Here is an 18,571-nt window from a genome sequence, read left to right on the forward strand (position 1 = left end):
CAAGAAAGTTCAGTAATCCACATTTTCACAACATATTAAAGAATCTTTTTCTAATCCGTGATGCATGTACCGTGTTCAGAATGTGGAATTTCACGGTGGTTGAAACAATGTAAATTACTTCTCTATTGGGTAGAACTAGCTTGGAGTGTGTTTTTTGGGAAAACTTCGTCAATTTTGAAACTGGCATTTGCAAAACGCTTCAAAATCTGAGAAAATCCTTCTATGTATCATTATTCAATGTATTGTGATGAAAGTTCGGTAATCCACATGCTAACAAATTTGTAGTGAATATTTGTCGAAACCTTTATGCATGTAGCATGTTCGGAACACGGAATTACACGGCCAGGGAATTTATGTAAATTACATTTCTCTTGGTTAGAATTCACTCCAAGAGAATTTTCCTGAGAAATCGGCCTTATTTTCGAAACTGGGGATAGTAAAACCATGCAAACTCAGATTAATAGATTCTCGGTGTAAATATGCCTTTTATGGTGGATGAAAATTTGGTAATCCGCATGCTAACAACTCTGTAGTGAATATTTGTCGAATCCGAGATACGTGAATCGTGTTTGAAACACAGAATATCACAGTGAGCGAATCTATGTAAAATACATGTCTCTACGGTAGAACTCACTGCAAGAGATTTTTCTGGGAAATCTGCCTCATTTTCAAAACTGGCATTTGATAATACTCGAAAAATCTCAGAAAATGCTTCTAAGTGTCAATATGCCTTGTATTGTGATGGAAGTTCGTAAAATCACATGCAAACAAATCTGCGGTGAATATTTGTGGAAAGCATTATGCATGCAGAGTGATCGTATCACGGAAATTCCCGGCAATGGAGTCTATGTAAATTACATGCCTATTGGTTAGAATACATTCCAAAAATTTTTCTCAGAGAAAACGGCCTGATTTTTGAAACTGGCTTTTGGAAAAAGCTGCAAATTCAGAGTTAATTTTTCTAGGTGTAAATGTGCAATGTATGGTGGATGAAAGTTCTGTAATCTACATGTTCACAACTCATTCGAGAAAGTGTGTTGAAACCTTGATGCATGTAGCGTGTTCGTAAATTGGAATGTCACTGTGAGGGAAACTAAGTAAATTACATTTCTATTGGGAAGTACTTGATCCACGAGGATTTTTCTACAAAAACTGCATGATTTTAGAAACTGACATTAGGAGAAATCTGCTAAATCAGAATAAAACTTTCTATGTATAAATATGCATTGTAACGTGGATGAAAGATCGATAATACACATGTTCACAACTCATTAAAGGATGTTTGTTGATTCCTTGATGCATGGAACCTTTCAGAACATGGAATGTCACGGTGAGTGAAACTAGGTAAATTACATATCTTTTGGGTACAACTAGCTCCAAGAGCATTTTTCTGCCTAATCTGCCTCATTTTCAATACTGGCGTTAAATCTAAACTGTGAAATCTGAGAAAATTCTTCAAAGTGTCAGTAAGCCTTGTATGGTGGATGAAAGTGTTGTAATCCACTTGCTAACAACTCTGTAGTGAATATTTGTCGAAACCAAGATGCATGTAGCGTGTTAGGGACACGGAATTTCATGGTGAGCGAATCCATGTAAATTACATGTCTATTGGTAAGACACGCTCCAAGAGTATTTTGCCGTGAAATTGGCCTCATTTTCGAAACTGGCGTTTCGAAAGCTGTGTGAAATCAGAGAAAATGCTTCTAAGCATCAATATGCCTTGTATTGTGATGAAAGTACTGTAATCCACATGCAAACAACCCTTTAGTGTATTTGTGTCAAATCCTTTCTGCATGAAGTGTGTTAGAGACATGTTATTTCACAGCGGGAGAATCCATGTAATTTACATATGTATTGTGTAGAACACGCTCAAATATTTTTTTCCTTTAAAAACGGCCTGATTTTCAAAACTGCTATTAGGAAATGCTGTGAACTCAGAGTAAATATTTCTAGGTGTAAATATGAATTGTATGGTGGATGAGAGTTTGGTAATCCGCATGCTAAAAACTCTGTAGTGAATATTTGTCGAATCTGAGATACATGAAGCGTGTTAGGAACACAGAATATCGCGGTGAGTTAATCTATGTAAAATACATGTCTCTTGGGTAGAACTCGCTCCAAGAGATTTTTCTGCGAAATCTGCCTCATTTTCGAAACTGGGGTTTGAAAATCTCTGCAAAAGCAGAGAAAATGCTTCAAAGTGTCAATATGTCCTTTACTGTGATTAAAGACCTATTATCCACATGCAAACAAATATCTAGTGCATTTTTGTCGAATACTTTCCGCATGTAGCATGTTCGAAACACGTAATTTCACAGCGGGAGAAACTATGTAATTTACATATGTATTGTGTAGAACACGCTCAAACATTTTTTTCCTTTGAAATCTGCCTGATTTTCGAAACTGCTATTGGGAAAATGCATCGAACTCAGAGTAAATGTTTCTAGGGGTAAAAATGACTTGTATGGTGGATGAAAGTTTTGTAATCCGCATGCTAACAACTCTGTAGTGAATATTTGTCGAATCCGAGATACATGAAGACTGTTTGCAACACAGAATATTGCTTTGAGCGAATCTGTGTAAAATATATGTCTCTTGGGTAAAACTCGCTCCAAGAGCTTTTTATGCAAAATCTGCCTCATTTTCGAAACTGGCATTTGAAAATCTCTGCAAAATCCTAGAAAATGCTTCAAACTGTCACTATTCCTTGTATTGTGATGGAAGTTCGTAAAACCGCATACAAAAAAATCTGTGGTGAATATTTGTAAACTGTGTTATGCATGTAGCGTAATCGTTTCATGGAAATTCCCGGGTATGGAATCTATGTAAATTACACTTCTATTGGGTAGAACTCGCTCCAAAATTTTTCTCATGAGAAAACGGCCTGATTTACAAAACTGGCATTAGAAAAAACCTGCAAATTCAGAATTAATGTTTCTACATGTAAATATGCCATGTATGGTGGATGAAAGTTCTGTAATCTACATGTTCACAACTCATTCGAGAAAGTTTGTTGAAACCTACATGAATGAAGCATGTTCGTAAATTGGAATGTCATTGTGAGTGAAACAATATATATTATATTTCTGTTGGGAAGTACTCAATCCATGAGATTTTTTCTGCAAATCTGCCTCATTTTCAAAACTGGCATTAGGAAAATCTTTCGAAATATGAGAAAATGCTTCAAAGTGTCAATATGGCTTTTATGGTGGATGAAAGTTCGTTAATATTTATGCTAACAACTCTGTAGTGAATATTTGTCGAATCCGTGATGCATGTAGCTTTTACAGAACACGGAATTTCACGATGAAAGGTTCTATGTAAATTGCAGTTCTATTGGTTAGAACACGCTCCAAGAGGATTTTTCGGTGAAAACTGCATGATTTTAGAAACTGACATTAGGAGAAATCTACTAAATCAGAATAAAACTTTCTATGTAAATGTATGCATTGTAAGGTGGATGAAAGTTCGGTAATACACATGTTCACAACTCTTTAAAGATTGTTTGTTGAATCTGTGATGCATGGAACGTGTTCAGAAGACGGAATGTCACGGTCAGTGAAACTAGGTAAATTACATATCTTTTGGGTACAACTCGCTCCAAGAGCATTTTTCTGCCAAATCAGCCTCATTTTCAAAACTGGCTTTAAAACTAAACTCTGAAATCTGAGAAAAATCTTCAAAGTGTCAGTAAGCCTTCTATGGTGGATGAACGTGCTGCAATCTACTTGCTAACAAATCTGTAGTGAATATTTGTCGCATCCGTGATACATGTAGAGTGTTCGGAATGCAGAATATCACGGTGAGCGAATCCATGTAATTTACATATCTATTGGATAGAACACGCTCCAAAAGTTTTTTCCTTTGTAAACTGCCTGATTTTCGAAAATGCTATTAGGAAATTGCTGCGAACTCAGAGTTAATGTTTCTAGGTGTACATAAGCCTTGTATGGTGGATGAAGGTTCTGTAATACACATGTTCACAACTTATTAAAAATGTTTGTCAAATCCGTGATGTATGTAGCGTGTTCGGATCACGGACTATTACGGTGAGGGAAACTAAGTAAATTAAATATATATTTGTTAGAACAAGCTCCAGGAGCATTTTACTGAAAAATCTGCCTCAGTTTGGAAACTGCTGTTATGAAAACGCTGCAAAATCTGAGTAAATGCTTTAAGGTGACAATATGTCTTCAATGGGTTATTAAAGATGTGTAATTCACATGCTATGGACTCAGCCGTGAATATTGGTTGAATCCGTGGTGCATGTACCGTATTCAGAACACGGAATCTTATGGTGACGGTATCTATGAAAATGAGATGTCTATTGGATAGAACAAGCACCAAGAGTGTTTTTCTGCAAAAACTGCCTGATTTAATTAACTGACGTTAGGAAAACCTGCGAAATCTAAGTAAATGTTTCTAGGTGTAAATATGCCTTGTATTGTGGTTGAAAAATCGGTAATCCACATGCTCACGGTCATAAAATAATGTTTGTCGAAGCCGTGATGAATGTACCGTTTCCGGAACATGGAATGTCTCGGTGAGTGAAACTCTGAAATAACAATTCTACTGGATAGAAGTCGCTTGAATTGAATGTTTCTGCGAAAATTTCATGATTTTCCAAACTGGAAGTTAGCAAAAACCTGCGAAATCAGAATAACTACTTCTAGGTGTAAATATGCCTTGTATGGTGGATGAAAGTTCGGTAATCCACGAGCTCACACTCATTAATGACTGTCGAATTCGTGATGCATGTAACGTGTTTGGAATACGGAATGTCATAGTGAACGAAACAAAGTAACTTACATGTCTATTGGGTAGAACTCGCTTGAAGAGAATATTCCTGCGAAATGTGCCTCATTTTCAAAACTGCCATTAGGAGAACACTGTGAAATCTGAGAAAATGCTTCTAAGTGTCAATATGCCTTGAATGGTGAATGAAAATCCGGTAATCCACATGCTAATAACATTGTAGTAATTATTTTTTTAAACCGTGATTCATGTAGCGCTTTTGGAAAACGGAATTTTACGGTAATGAAACGATGTAAATTACAATTCTATTGAGTAGAACGAGCTAGAAGAGAATGTTTCTGCGAAAATTGCATGAATATCGAATCTGAATTTTGCAAAAAGCTGCAAAATGGGAGTCAATATTTGTAGGTGTAAATGTGCCTTTATGTTACAAGAAAGTTCAGTAATCCACATTTTCACAACATATTAAAGAATCTTTTTCTAATCCGTGATGCATGTACCGTGTTCAGAATGTGGAATTTCACGGTGGTTGAAACAATGTAAATTACTTCTCTATTGGGTAGAACTAGCTTGGAGTGTGTTTTTTGGGAAAACTTCGTCAATTTTGAAACTGGCATTTGCAAAACGCTTCAAAATCTGAGAAAATCCTTCTATGTATCATTATTCAATGTATTGTGATGAAAGTTCGGTAATCCACATGCTAACAAATTTGTAGTGAATATTTGTCGAAACCTTTATGCATGTAGCATGTTCGGAACACGGAATTACACGGCCAGGGAATTTATGTAAATTACATTTCTCTTGGTTAGAATTCACTCCAAGAGAATTTTCCTGAGAAATCGGCCTTATTTTCGAAACTGGGGATAGTAAAACCATGCAAACTCAGATTAATAGATTCTCGGTGTAAATATGCCTTTTATGGTGGATGAAAATTTGGTAATCCGCATGCTAACAACTCTGTAGTGAATATTTGTCGAATCCGAGATACGTGAATCGTGTTTGAAACACAGAATATCACAGTGAGCGAATCTATGTAAAATACATGTCTCTACGGTAGAACTCACTGCAAGAGATTTTTCTGGGAAATCTGCCTCATTTTCAAAACTGGCATTTGATAATACTCGAAAAATCTCAGAAAATGCTTCTAAGTGTCAATATGCCTTGTATTGTGATGGAAGTTCGTAAAATCACATGCAAACAAATCTGCGGTGAATATTTGTGGAAAGCATTATGCATGCAGAGTGATCGTATCACGGAAATTCCCGGCAATGGAGTCTATGTAAATTACATGCCTATTGGTTAGAATACATTCCAAAAATTTTTCTCAGAGAAAACGGCCTGATTTTTGAAACTGGCTTTTGGAAAAAGCTGCAAATTCAGAGTTAATTTTTCTAGGTGTAAATGTGCAATGTATGGTGGATGAAAGTTCTGTAATCTACATGTTCACAACTCATTCGAGAAAGTGTGTTGAAACCTTGATGCATGTAGCGTGTTCGTAAATTGGAATGTCACTGTGAGGGAAACTAAGTAAATTACATTTCTATTGGGAAGTACTTGATCCACGAGGATTTTTCTACAAAAACTGCATGATTTTAGAAACTGACATTAGGAGAAATCTGCTAAATCAGAATAAAACTTTCTATGTATAAATATGCATTGTAACGTGGATGAAAGATCGATAATACACATGTTCACAACTCATTAAAGGATGTTTGTTGATTCCTTGATGCATGGAACCTTTCAGAACATGGAATGTCACGGTGAGTGAAACTAGGTAAATTACATATCTTTTGGGTACAACTAGCTCCAAGAGCATTTTTCTGCCTAATCTGCCTCATTTTCAATACTGGCGTTAAATCTAAACTGTGAAATCTGAGAAAATTCTTCAAAGTGTCAGTAAGCCTTGTATGGTGGATGAATGTGCTGTAATCTACTTGCTAAAATTGTAAAGTGAATATTTGTCACAACCGTGATGCATGTAGCGTGTTCGGAATACGGAATTTCACGGTGATCGAATCCATGTAAATTACATGTCTATTGGTTAGACCCGCTCCAAGAGGTTTTTGCCGTGAAATTGGCCTCATTTTCGAAACTGGCATTTGGAAAGCTGTGTGAAATCAGAGAAAAAGCTTCTAAGCATCAATCTGCCCTGTATTGTGATGAAAGAACTGTAATCCACATGCAAACAACTCTGTAGTGTATTTTTGTCGAAAGCTTTCTGCATGTAGCGTGTTCAAATCACATAATTTCACAGCAGGAGAATCTATGTAATTTAAATATCTATTGGGTAGAACACGCTCAGACATTTTCTTACTTTGAAAACTGCCTGATTTTAGAAAATGCTCTTATGAAATATCTGCGAACTCAGTGTAAATGTTTCTAGGTTAAATATGACTTGTATGGTGGATGAAAGTTTGGTAATCTGCATGCTAACATCTTTGTAGTGAATATTTGTTGAATCCAATATATATGAAGCGTTTTTTGAACACAGAATATCGCGGTGAGCTAATCTATGAAAAATAAATGTCTCTTGGGTAGAACTCGCTGCAAGAGAATTTTGCCAAGAAATCTGCCTCATTTTCGAAACTGGCATTTGAAAATCTCTGCAAAAACGTAGAAAATGCTTCAAAGTGTCAATATGCCTTGTATTGTGATGGAAGTTGGTAAAACCACATGCAAACAAATCTGTGGTGAATATTTGTAGAAAGCGTTATGCATGTAGCGTGATCGTATCATGGAAATTGCCGACGATGGGATCTATGTAAATTACACGTCAATAGAGTAGAACTAGCTCTAAAAATTTTTTCCTAAGAAAACGGCCTCATTTTCGAAACTGGCATTAGGAAGTAGCTGCAAATTCAGAGTTAATATTTCTAGGTGTAATTATGCCATGTATGGTGGATGAAAATGCTGTAATCTACATGTTCACAACTTATTCGAGAAAGTTTGTTGAAACCTTGATGCATGTAGCATGTTCAGAAATTGGAATGTCACTGAGGTGAAACTATGTATATTCCATTTCTGTTGGGAAGTACTCGCACCACGAGAATTTTTCTGCGAATCTGCCTCATTTTCAAAACTGGAATTAGGAAAAACTTTTGAAATACGTGAAAATGCTTCAAAGTGCCAAAATGTCTTTTATGGTGGATGAAAGTTCGGTAATCCTTATGCTAACAACTCTGTAGTGAATATTTGTCGAATCCGTGATGCTTGTATCTTTTTCAGAACACGGAATTCCACGATGAAGGGTTGTATGTAAATTGCATGTCTATTGGTTAGAACACGCTCCAAGAAAATTTTTTGGCGAAAACTGCATGACTTTAGAAACTGACATTAGGAGAAATCTACTAAATCAGAATAAAAATTTCTATGTATAAATATGCATTGTAAGGTGGATGAAAGTTCGGTAATACACATGTTCACAACTCATTAAAGAATGTTTGTTGAATCCATGATGCATGGAACGTGTTCAGAACACGGAAATTCACGGTGAGTGAAAGTAGGTAAATTACATATCTTTTGGGTACAACTCGCTCCAAGAGCATTTTTCTGCCAAAAATGCCTCATTTTCAATACTGGCGTTAAAACTAACCTGTGAAATTTGAGAAAATGTTTCAAAGTGTCAGTAAGCCTTGTATGGTGGATGAAAGTGCTGTAATCCACTTGCTAACAACTCTGTAGTGAATATTTGTCGAAACCAAGATGCATGTAGCGTGTTAGGGACACGGAATTTCATGGTGAGCGAATCCATGTAAATTACATGTCTATTGGTAAGACACGCTCCAAGAGTATTTTGCCGTGAAATTGGCCTCATTTTCGAAACTGGCGTTTCGAAAGCTGTGTGAAATCAGAGAAAATGCTTCTAAGCATCAATATGCCTTGTATTGTGATGAAAGTACTGTAATCCACATGCAAACAACCCTTTAGTGTATTTGTGTCAAATCCTTTCTGCATGAAGTGTGTTAGAGACATGTTATTTCACAGCGGGAGAATCCATGTAATTTACATATGTATTGTGTAGAACACGCTCAAATATTTTTTTCCTTTAAAAACGGCCTGATTTTCAAAACTGCTATTAGGAAATGCTGTGAACTCAGAGTAAATATTTCTAGGTGTAAATATGAATTGTATGGTGGATGAGAGTTTGGTAATCCGCATGCTAAAAACTCTGTAGTGAATATTTGTCGAATCTGAGATACATGAAGCGTGTTAGGAACACAGAATATCGCGGTGAGTTAATCTATGTAAAATACATGTCTCTTGGGTAGAACTCGCTCCAAGAGATTTTTCTGCGAAATCTGCCTCATTTTCGAAACTGGGGTTTGAAAATCTCTGCAAAAGCAGAGAAAATGCTTCAAAGTGTCAATATGTCCTTTACTGTGATTAAAGACCTATTATCCACATGCAAACAAATATCTAGTGCATTTTTGTCGAATACTTTCCGCATGTAGCATGTTCGAAACACGTAATTTCACAGCGGGAGAAACTATGTAATTTACATATGTATTGTGTAGAACACGCTCAAACATTTTTTTCCTTTGAAATCTGCCTGATTTTCGAAACTGCTATTGGGAAAATGCATCGAACTCAGAGTAAATGTTTCTAGGGGTAAAAATGACTTGTATGGTGGATGAAAGTTTTGTAATCTGCATGCTAACAACTCTGTAGTGAATATTTGTCGAATCCGAGATACATGAAGACTGTTTGCAACACAGAATATTGCTTTGAGCGAATCTGTGTAAAATATATGTCTCTTGGGTAAAACTCGCTCCAAGAGCTTTTTATGCAAAATCTGCCTCATTTTCGAAACTGGCATTTGAAAATCTCTGCAAAATCCTAGAAAATGCTTCAAACTGTCACTATTCCTTGTATTGTGATGGAAGTTCGTAAAACCGCATACAAAAAAATCTGTGGTGAATATTTGTAAACTGTGTTATGCATGTAGCGTAATCGTTTCATGGAAATTCCCGGGTATGGAATCTATGTAAATTACACTTCTATTGGGTAGAACTCGCTCCAAAATTTTTCTCATGAGAAAACGGCCTGATTTACAAAACTGGCATTAGAAAAAACCTGCAAATTCAGAATTAATGTTTCTACATGTAAATATGCCATGTATGGTGGATGAAAGTTCTGTAATCTACATGTTCACAACTCATTCGAGAAAGTTTGTTGAAACCTACATGAATGAAGCATGTTCGTAAATTGGAATGTCATTGTGAGTGAAACAATATATATTATATTTCTGTTGGGAAGTACTCAATCCATGAGATTTTTTCTGCAAATCTGCCTCATTTTCAAAACTGGCATTAGGAAAATCTTTCGAAATATGAGAAAATGCTTCAAAGTGTCAATATGGCTTTTATGGTGGATGAAAGTTCGTTAATATTTATGCTAACAACTCTGTAGTGAATATTTGTCGAATCCGTGATGCATGTAGCTTTTACAGAACACGGAATTTCACGATGAAAGGTTCTATGTAAATTGCAGTTCTATTGGTTAGAACACGCTCCAAGAGGATTTTTCGGTGAAAACTGCATGATTTTAGAAACTGACATTAGGAGAAATCTACTAAATCAGAATAAAACTTTCTATGTAAATGTATGCATTGTAAGGTGGATGAAAGTTCGGTAATACACATGTTCACAACTCTTTAAAGATTGTTTGTTGAATCTGTGATGCATGGAACGTGTTCAGAAGACGGAATGTCACGGTCAGTGAAACTAGGTAAATTACATATCTTTTGGGTACAACTCGCTCCAAGAGCATTTTTCTGCCAAATCAGCCTCATTTTCAAAACTGGCTTTAAAACTAAACTCTGAAATCTGAGAAAAATCTTCAAAGTGTCAGTAAGCCTTCTATGGTGGATGAACGTGCTGCAATCTACTTGCTAACAAATCTGTAGTGAATATTTGTCGCATCCGTGATACATGTAGAGTGTTCGGAATGCAGAATATCACGGTGAGCGAATCCATGTAATTTACATATCTATTGGATAGAACACGCTCCAAAAGTTTTTTCCTTTGTAAACTGCCTGATTTTCGAAAATGCTATTAGGAAATTGCTGCGAACTCAGAGTTAATGTTTCTAGGTGTACATATGCCTTGTATGGTGGATGAAGGTTCTGTAATACACATGTTCACAACTTATTAAAAATGTTTGTCAAATCCGTGATGTATGTAGCGTGTTCGGATCACGGACTATTACGGTGAGGGAAACTAAGTAAATTAAATATATATTTGTTAGAACAAGCTCCAGGAGCATTTTACTGAAAAATCTGCCTCAGTTTGGAAACTGCTGTTATGAAAACGCTGCAAAATCTGAGTAAATGCTTTAAGGTGACAATATGTCTTCAATGGGTTATTAAAGATGTGTAATTCACATGCTATGGACTCAGCCGTGAATATTGGTTGAATCCGTGGTGCATGTACCGTATTCAGAACACGGAATCTTATGGTGACGGTATCTATGAAAATGAGATGTCTATTGGATAGAACAAGCACCAAGAGTGTTTTTCTGCAAAAACTGCCTGATTTAATTAACTGACCTTAGGAAAACCTGCGAAATCTAAGTAAATGTTTCTAGGTGTAAATATGCCTTGTATTGTGGTTGAAAAATCGGTAATCCACATGCTCACAGTCATAAAATAATGTTTGTCGAAGCCGTGATGAATGTACCGTTTCCGGAACATGGAATGTCTCGGTGAGTGAAACTCTGAAATAACAATTCTACTGGATAGAAGTCGCTTGAATTGAATGTTTCTGCGAAAATTTCATGATTTTCCAAACTGGAAGTTAGCAAAAACCTGCGAAATCAGAATAACTACTTCTAGGTGTAAATATGCCTTGTATGGTGGATGAAAGTTCGGTAATCCACGAGCTCACACTCATTAATGACTGTCGAATTCGTGATGCATGTAACGTGTTTGGAATACGGAATGTCATAGTGAACGAAACAAAGTAACTTACATGTCTATTGGGTAGAACTCGCTTGAAGAGAATATTCCTGCGAAATGTGCCTCATTTTCAAAACTGCCATTAGGAGAACACTGTGAAATCTGAGAAAATGCTTCTAAGTGTCAATATGCCTTGAATGGTGAATGAAAATCCGGTAATCCACATGCTAATAACATTGTAGTAATTATTTTTTTAAACCGTGATTCATGTAGCGCTTTTGGAAAACGGAATTTTACGGTAATGAAACGATGTAAATTACAATTCTATTGAGTAGAACGAGCTAGAAGAGAATGTTTCTGCGAAAATTGCATGAATATCGAATCTGAATTTTGCAAAAAGCTGCAAAATGGGAGTCAATATTTGTAGGTGTAAATGTGCCTTTATGTTACAAGAAAGTTCAGTAATCCACATTTTCACAACATATTAAAGAATCTTTTTCTAATCCGTGATGCATGTACCGTGTTCAGAATGTGGAATTTCACGGTGGTTGAAACAATGTAAATTACTTCTCTATTGGGTAGAACTAGCTTGGAGTGTGTTTTTTGGGAAAACTTCGTCAATTTTGAAACTGGCATTTGCAAAACGCTTCAAAATCTGAGAAAATCCTTCTATGTATCATTATTCAATGTATTGTGATGAAAGTTCGGTAATCCACATGCTAACAAATTTGTAGTGAATATTTGTCGAAACCTTTATGCATGTAGCATGTTCGGAACACGGAATTACACGGCCAGGGAATTTATGTAAATTACATTTCTCTTGGTTAGAATTCACTCCAAGAGAATTTTCCTGAGAAATCGGCCTTATTTTCGAAACTGGGGATAGTAAAACCATGCAAACTCAGATTAATAGATTCTCGGTGTAAATATGCCTTTTATGGTGGATGAAAATTTGGTAATCCGCATGCTAACAACTCTGTAGTGAATATTTGTCGAATCCGAGATACGTGAATCGTGTTTGAAACACAGAATATCACAGTGAGCGAATCTATGTAAAATACATGTCTCTACGGTAGAACTCACTGCAAGAGATTTTTCTGGGAAATCTGCCTCATTTTCAAAACTGGCATTTGATAATACTCGAAAAATCTCAGAAAATGCTTCTAAGTGTCAATATGCCTTGTATTGTGATGGAAGTTCGTAAAATCACATGCAAACAAATCTGCGGTGAATATTTGTGGAAAGCATTATGCATGCAGAGTGATCGTATCACGGAAATTCCCGGCAATGGAGTCTATGTAAATTACATGCCTATTGGTTAGAATACATTCCAAAAATTTTTCTCAGAGAAAACGGCCTGATTTTTGAAACTGGCTTTTGGAAAAAGCTGCAAATTCAGAGTTAATTTTTCTAGGTGTAAATGTGCAATGTATGGTGGATGAAAGTTCTGTAATCTACATGTTCACAACTCATTCGAGAAAGTGTGTTGAAACCTTGATGCATGTAGCGTGTTCGTAAATTGGAATGTCACTGTGAGGGAAACTAAGTAAATTACATTTCTATTGGGAAGTACTTGATCCACGAGGATTTTTCTACAAAAACTGCATGATTTTAGAAACTGACATTAGGAGAAATCTGCTAAATCAGAATAAAACTTTCTATGTATAAATATGCATTGTAACGTGGATGAAAGATCGATAATACACATGTTCACAACTCATTAAAGGATGTTTGTTGATTCCTTGATGCATGGAACCTTTCAGAACATGGAATGTCACGGTGAGTGAAACTAGGTAAATTACATATCTTTTGGGTACAACTAGCTCCAAGAGCATTTTTCTGCCTAATCTGCCTCATTTTCAATACTGGCGTTAAATCTAAACTGTGAAATCTGAGAAAATTCTTCAAAGTGTCAGTAAGCCTTGTATGGTGGATGAATGTGCTGTAATCTACTTGCTAAAATTGTAAAGTGAATATTTGTCACAACCGTGATGCATGTAGCGTGTTCGGAATACGGAATTTCACGGTGATCGAATCCATGTAAATTACATGTCTATTGGTTAGACCCACTCCAAGAGGTTTTTGCCGTGAAATTGGCCTCATTTTCGAAACTGGCATTTGGAAAGCTGTGTGAAATCAGAGAAAAAGCTTCTAAGCATCAATCTGCCCTGTATTGTGATGAAAGAACTGTAATCCACATGCAAACAACTCTGTAGTGTATTTTTGTCGAAAGCTTTCTGCATGTAGCGTGTTCAAATCACATAATTTCACAGCAGGAGAATCTATGTAATTTAAATATCTATTGGGTAGAACACGCTCAGACATTTTCTTACTTTGAAAACTGCCTGATTTTAGAAAATGCTCTTATGAAATATCTGCGAACTCAGTGTAAATGTTTCTAGGTTAAATATGACTTGTATGGTGGATGAAAGTTTGGTAATCTGCATGCTAACATCTTTGTAGTGAATATTTGTTGAATCCAATATATATGAAGCGTTTTTTGAACACAGAATATCGCGGTGAGCTAATCTATGAAAAATAAATGTCTCTTGGGTAGAACTCGCTGCAAGAGAATTTTGCCAAGAAATCTGCCTCATTTTCGAAACTGGCATTTGAAAATCTCTGCAAAAACGTAGAAAATGCTTCAAAGTGTCAATATGCCTTGTATTGTGATGGAAGTTGGTAAAACCACATGCAAACAAATCTGTGGTGAATATTTGTAGAAAGCGTTATGCATGTAGCGTGATCGTATCATGGAAATTGCCGACGATGGGATCTATGTAAATTACACGTCAATAGAGTAGAACTAGCTCTAAAAATTTTTTCCTAAGAAAACGGCCTCATTTTCGAAACTGGCATTAGGAAGTAGCTGCAAATTCAGAGTTAATATTTCTAGGTGTAATTATGCCATGTATGGTGGATGAAAATGCTGTAATCTACATGTTCACAACTTATTCGAGAAAGTTTGTTGAAACCTTGATGCATGTAGCATGTTCAGAAATTGGAATGTCACTGAGGTGAAACTATGTATATTCCATTTCTGTTGGGAAGTACTCGCACCACGAGAATTTTTCTGCGAATCTGCCTCATTTTCAAAACTGGAATTAGGAAAAACTTTTGAAATACGTGAAAATGCTTCAAAGTGCCAAAATGTCTTTTATGGTGGATGAAAGTTCGGTAATCCTTATGCTAACAACTCTGTAGTGAATATTTGTCGAATCCATGATGCTTGTATCTTTTTCAGAACACGGAATTCCACGATGAAGGGTTGTATGTAAATTGCATGTCTATTGGTTAGAACACGCTCCAAGAAAATTTTTTGGCGAAAACTGCATGACTTTAGAAACTGACATTAGGAGAAATCTACTAAATCAGAATAAAAATTTCTATGTATAAATATGCATTGTAAGGTGGATGAAAGTTCGGTAATACACATGTTCACAACTCATTAAAGAATGTTTGTTGAATCCATGATGCATGGAACGTGTTCAGAACACAGAAATTCACGGTGAGTGAAAGTAGGTAAATTACATATCTTTTGGGTACAACTCGCTCCAAGAGCATTTTTCTGCCAAAAATGCCTCATTTTCAATACTGGCGTTAAAACTAACCTGTGAAATTTGAGAAAATGTTTCAAAGTGTCAGTAAGCCTTGTATGGTGGATGAAAGTGCTGTAATCCACTTGCTAACAACTCTGTAGTGAATATTTGTCGAAACCAAGATGCATGTAGCGTGTTAGGGACACGGAATTTCATGGTGAGCGAATCCATGTAAATTACATGTCTATTGGTAAGACACGCTCCAAGAGTATTTTGCCGTGAAATTGGCCTCATTTTCGAAACTGGCGTTTCGAAAGCTGTGTGAAATCAGAGAAAATGCTTCTAAGCATCAATATGCCTTGTATTGTGATGAAAGTACTGTAATCCACATGCAAACAACCCTTTAGTGTATTTGTGTCAAATCCTTTCTGCATGAAGTGTGTTAGAGACATGTTATTTCACAGCGGGAGAATCCATGTAATTTACATATGTATTGTGTAGAACACGCTCAAATATTTTTTTCCTTTAAAAACGGCCTGATTTTCAAAACTGCTATTAGGAAATGCTGTGAACTCAGAGTAAATATTTCTAGGTGTAAATATGAATTGTATGGTGGATGAGAGTTTGGTAATCCGCATGCTAAAAACTCTGTAGTGAATATTTGTCGAATCTGAGATACATGAAGCGTGTTAGGAACACAGAATATCGCGGTGAGTTAATCTATGTAAAATACATGTCTCTTGGGTAGAACTCGCTCCAAGAGATTTTTCTGCGAAATCTGCCTCATTTTCGAAACTGGGGTTTGAAAATCTCTGCAAAAGCAGAGAAAATGCTTCAAAGTGTCAATATGTCCTTTACTGTGATTAAAGACCTATTATCCACATGCAAACAAATATCTAGTGCATTTTTGTCGAATACTTTCCGCATGTAGCATGTTCGAAACACGTAATTTCACAGCGGGAGAAACTATGTAATTTACATATGTATTGTGTAGAACACGCTCAAACATTTTTTTCCTTTGAAATCTGCCTGATTTTCGAAACTGCTATTGGGAAAATGCATCGAACTCAGAGTAAATGTTTCTAGGGGTAAAAATGACTTGTATGGTGGATGAAAGTTTTGTAATCCGCATGCTAACAACTCTGTAGTGAATATTTGTCGAATCCGAGATACATGAAGACTGTTTGCAACACAGAATATTGCTTTGAGCGAATCTGTGTAAAATATATGTCTCTTGGGTAAAACTCGCTCCAAGAGCTTTTTATGCAAAATCTGCCTCATTTTCGAAACTGGCATTTGAAAATCTCTGCAAAATCCTAGAAAATGCTTCAAACTGTCACTATTCCTTGTATTGTGATGGAAGTTCATAAAACCGCATACAAAAAAATCTGTGGTGAATATTTGTAAACTGTGTTATGCATGTAGCGTAATCGTTTCATGGAAATTCCCGGGTATGGAATCTATGTAAATTACACTTCTATTGGGTAGAACTCGCTCCAAAATTTTTCTCATGAGAAAACGGCCTGATTTACAAAACTGGCATTAGAAAAAACCTGCAAATTCAGAATTAATGTTTCTACATGTAAATATGCCATGTATGGTGGATGAAAGTTCTGTAATCTACATGTTCACAACTCATTCGAGAAAGTTTGTTGAAACCTACATGAATGAAGCATGTTCGTAAATTGGAATGTCATTGTGAGTGAAACAATATATATTATATTTCTGTTGGGAAGTACTCAATCCATGAGATTTTTTCTGCAAATCTGCCTCATTTTCAAAACTGGCATTAGGAAAATCTTTCGAAATATGAGAAAATGCTTCAAAGTGTCAATATGGCTTTTATGGTGGATGAAAGTTCGTTAATATTTATGCTAACAACTCTGTAGTGAATATTTGTCGAATCCGTGATGCATGTAGCTTTTACAGAACACGGAATTTCACGATGAAAGGTTCTATGTAAATTGCAGTTCTATTGGTTAGAACACGCTCCAAGAGGATTTTTCGGTGAAAACTGCATGATTTTAGAAACTGACATTAGGAGAAATCTACTAAATCAGAATAAAACTTTCTATGTAAATGTATGCATTGTAAGGTGGATGAAAGTTCGGTAATACACATGTTCACAACTCTTTAAAGATTGTTTGTTGAATCTGTGATGCATGGAACGTGTTCAGAAGACGGAATGTCACGGTCAGTGAAACTAGGTAAATTACATATCTTTTTGGGTACAACTCGCTCCAAGAGCATTTTTCTGCCAAATCAGCCTCATTTTCAAAACTGGCTTTAAAACTAAACTCTGAAATCTGAGAAAAATCTTCAAAGTGTCAGTAAGCCTTCTATGGTGGATGAACGTGCTGCAATCTACTTGCTAACAAATCTGTAGTGAATATTTGTCGCATCCGTGATACATGTAGAGTGTTCGGAATGCAGAATATCACGGTGAGCGAATCCATGTAATTTACATATCTATTGGATAGAACACGCTCCAAAAGTTTTTTCCTTTGTAAACTGCCTGATTTTCGAAAATGCTATTAGGAAATTGCTGCGAACTCAGAGTTAATGTTTCTAGGTGTACATATGCCTTGTATGGTGGATGAAGGTTCTGTAATACACATGTTCACAACTTATTAAAAATGTTTGTCAAATCCGTGATGTATGTAGCGTGTTCGGATCACGGACTATTACGGTGAGGGAAACTAAGTAAATTAAATATATATTTGTTAGAACAAGCTCCAGGAGCATTTTACTGAAAAATCTGCCTCAGTTTGGAAACTGCTGTTATGAAAACGCTGCAAAATCTGAGTAAATGCTTTAAGGTGACAATATGTCTTCAATGGGTTATTAAAGATGTGTAATTCACATGCTATGGACTCAGCCGTGAATATTGGTTGAATCCGTGGTGCATGTACCGTATTCAGAACACGGAATCTTATGGTGACGGTATCTATGAAAATGAGATGTCTATTGGATAGAACAAGCACCAAGAGTGTTTTTCTGCAAAAACTGCCTGATTTAATTAACTGACGTTAGGAAAACCTGCGAAATCTAAGTAAATGTTTCTAGGTGTAAATATGCCTTGTATTGTGGTTGAAAAATCGGTAATCCACATGCTCACGGTCATAAAATAATGTTTGTCGAAGCCGTGATGAATGTACCGTTTCCGGAACATGGAATGTCTCGGTGAGTGAAACTCTGAAATAACAATTCTACTGGATAGAAGTCGCTTGAATTGAATGTTTCTGCGAAAATTTCATGATTTTCCAAACTGGAAGTTAGCAAAAACCTGCGAAATCAGAATAACTACTTCTAGGTGTAAATATGCCTTGTATGGTGGATGAAAGTTCGGTAATCCACGAGCTCACACTCATTAATGACTGTC

Source organism: Camelus dromedarius, unplaced genomic scaffold (genome assembly GCF_036321535.1).
Source record: "Camelus dromedarius isolate mCamDro1 unplaced genomic scaffold, mCamDro1.pat HAP1_SCAFFOLD_172, whole genome shotgun sequence".
Lineage (NCBI taxonomy): Eukaryota > Metazoa > Chordata > Mammalia > Artiodactyla > Camelidae > Camelus > Camelus dromedarius.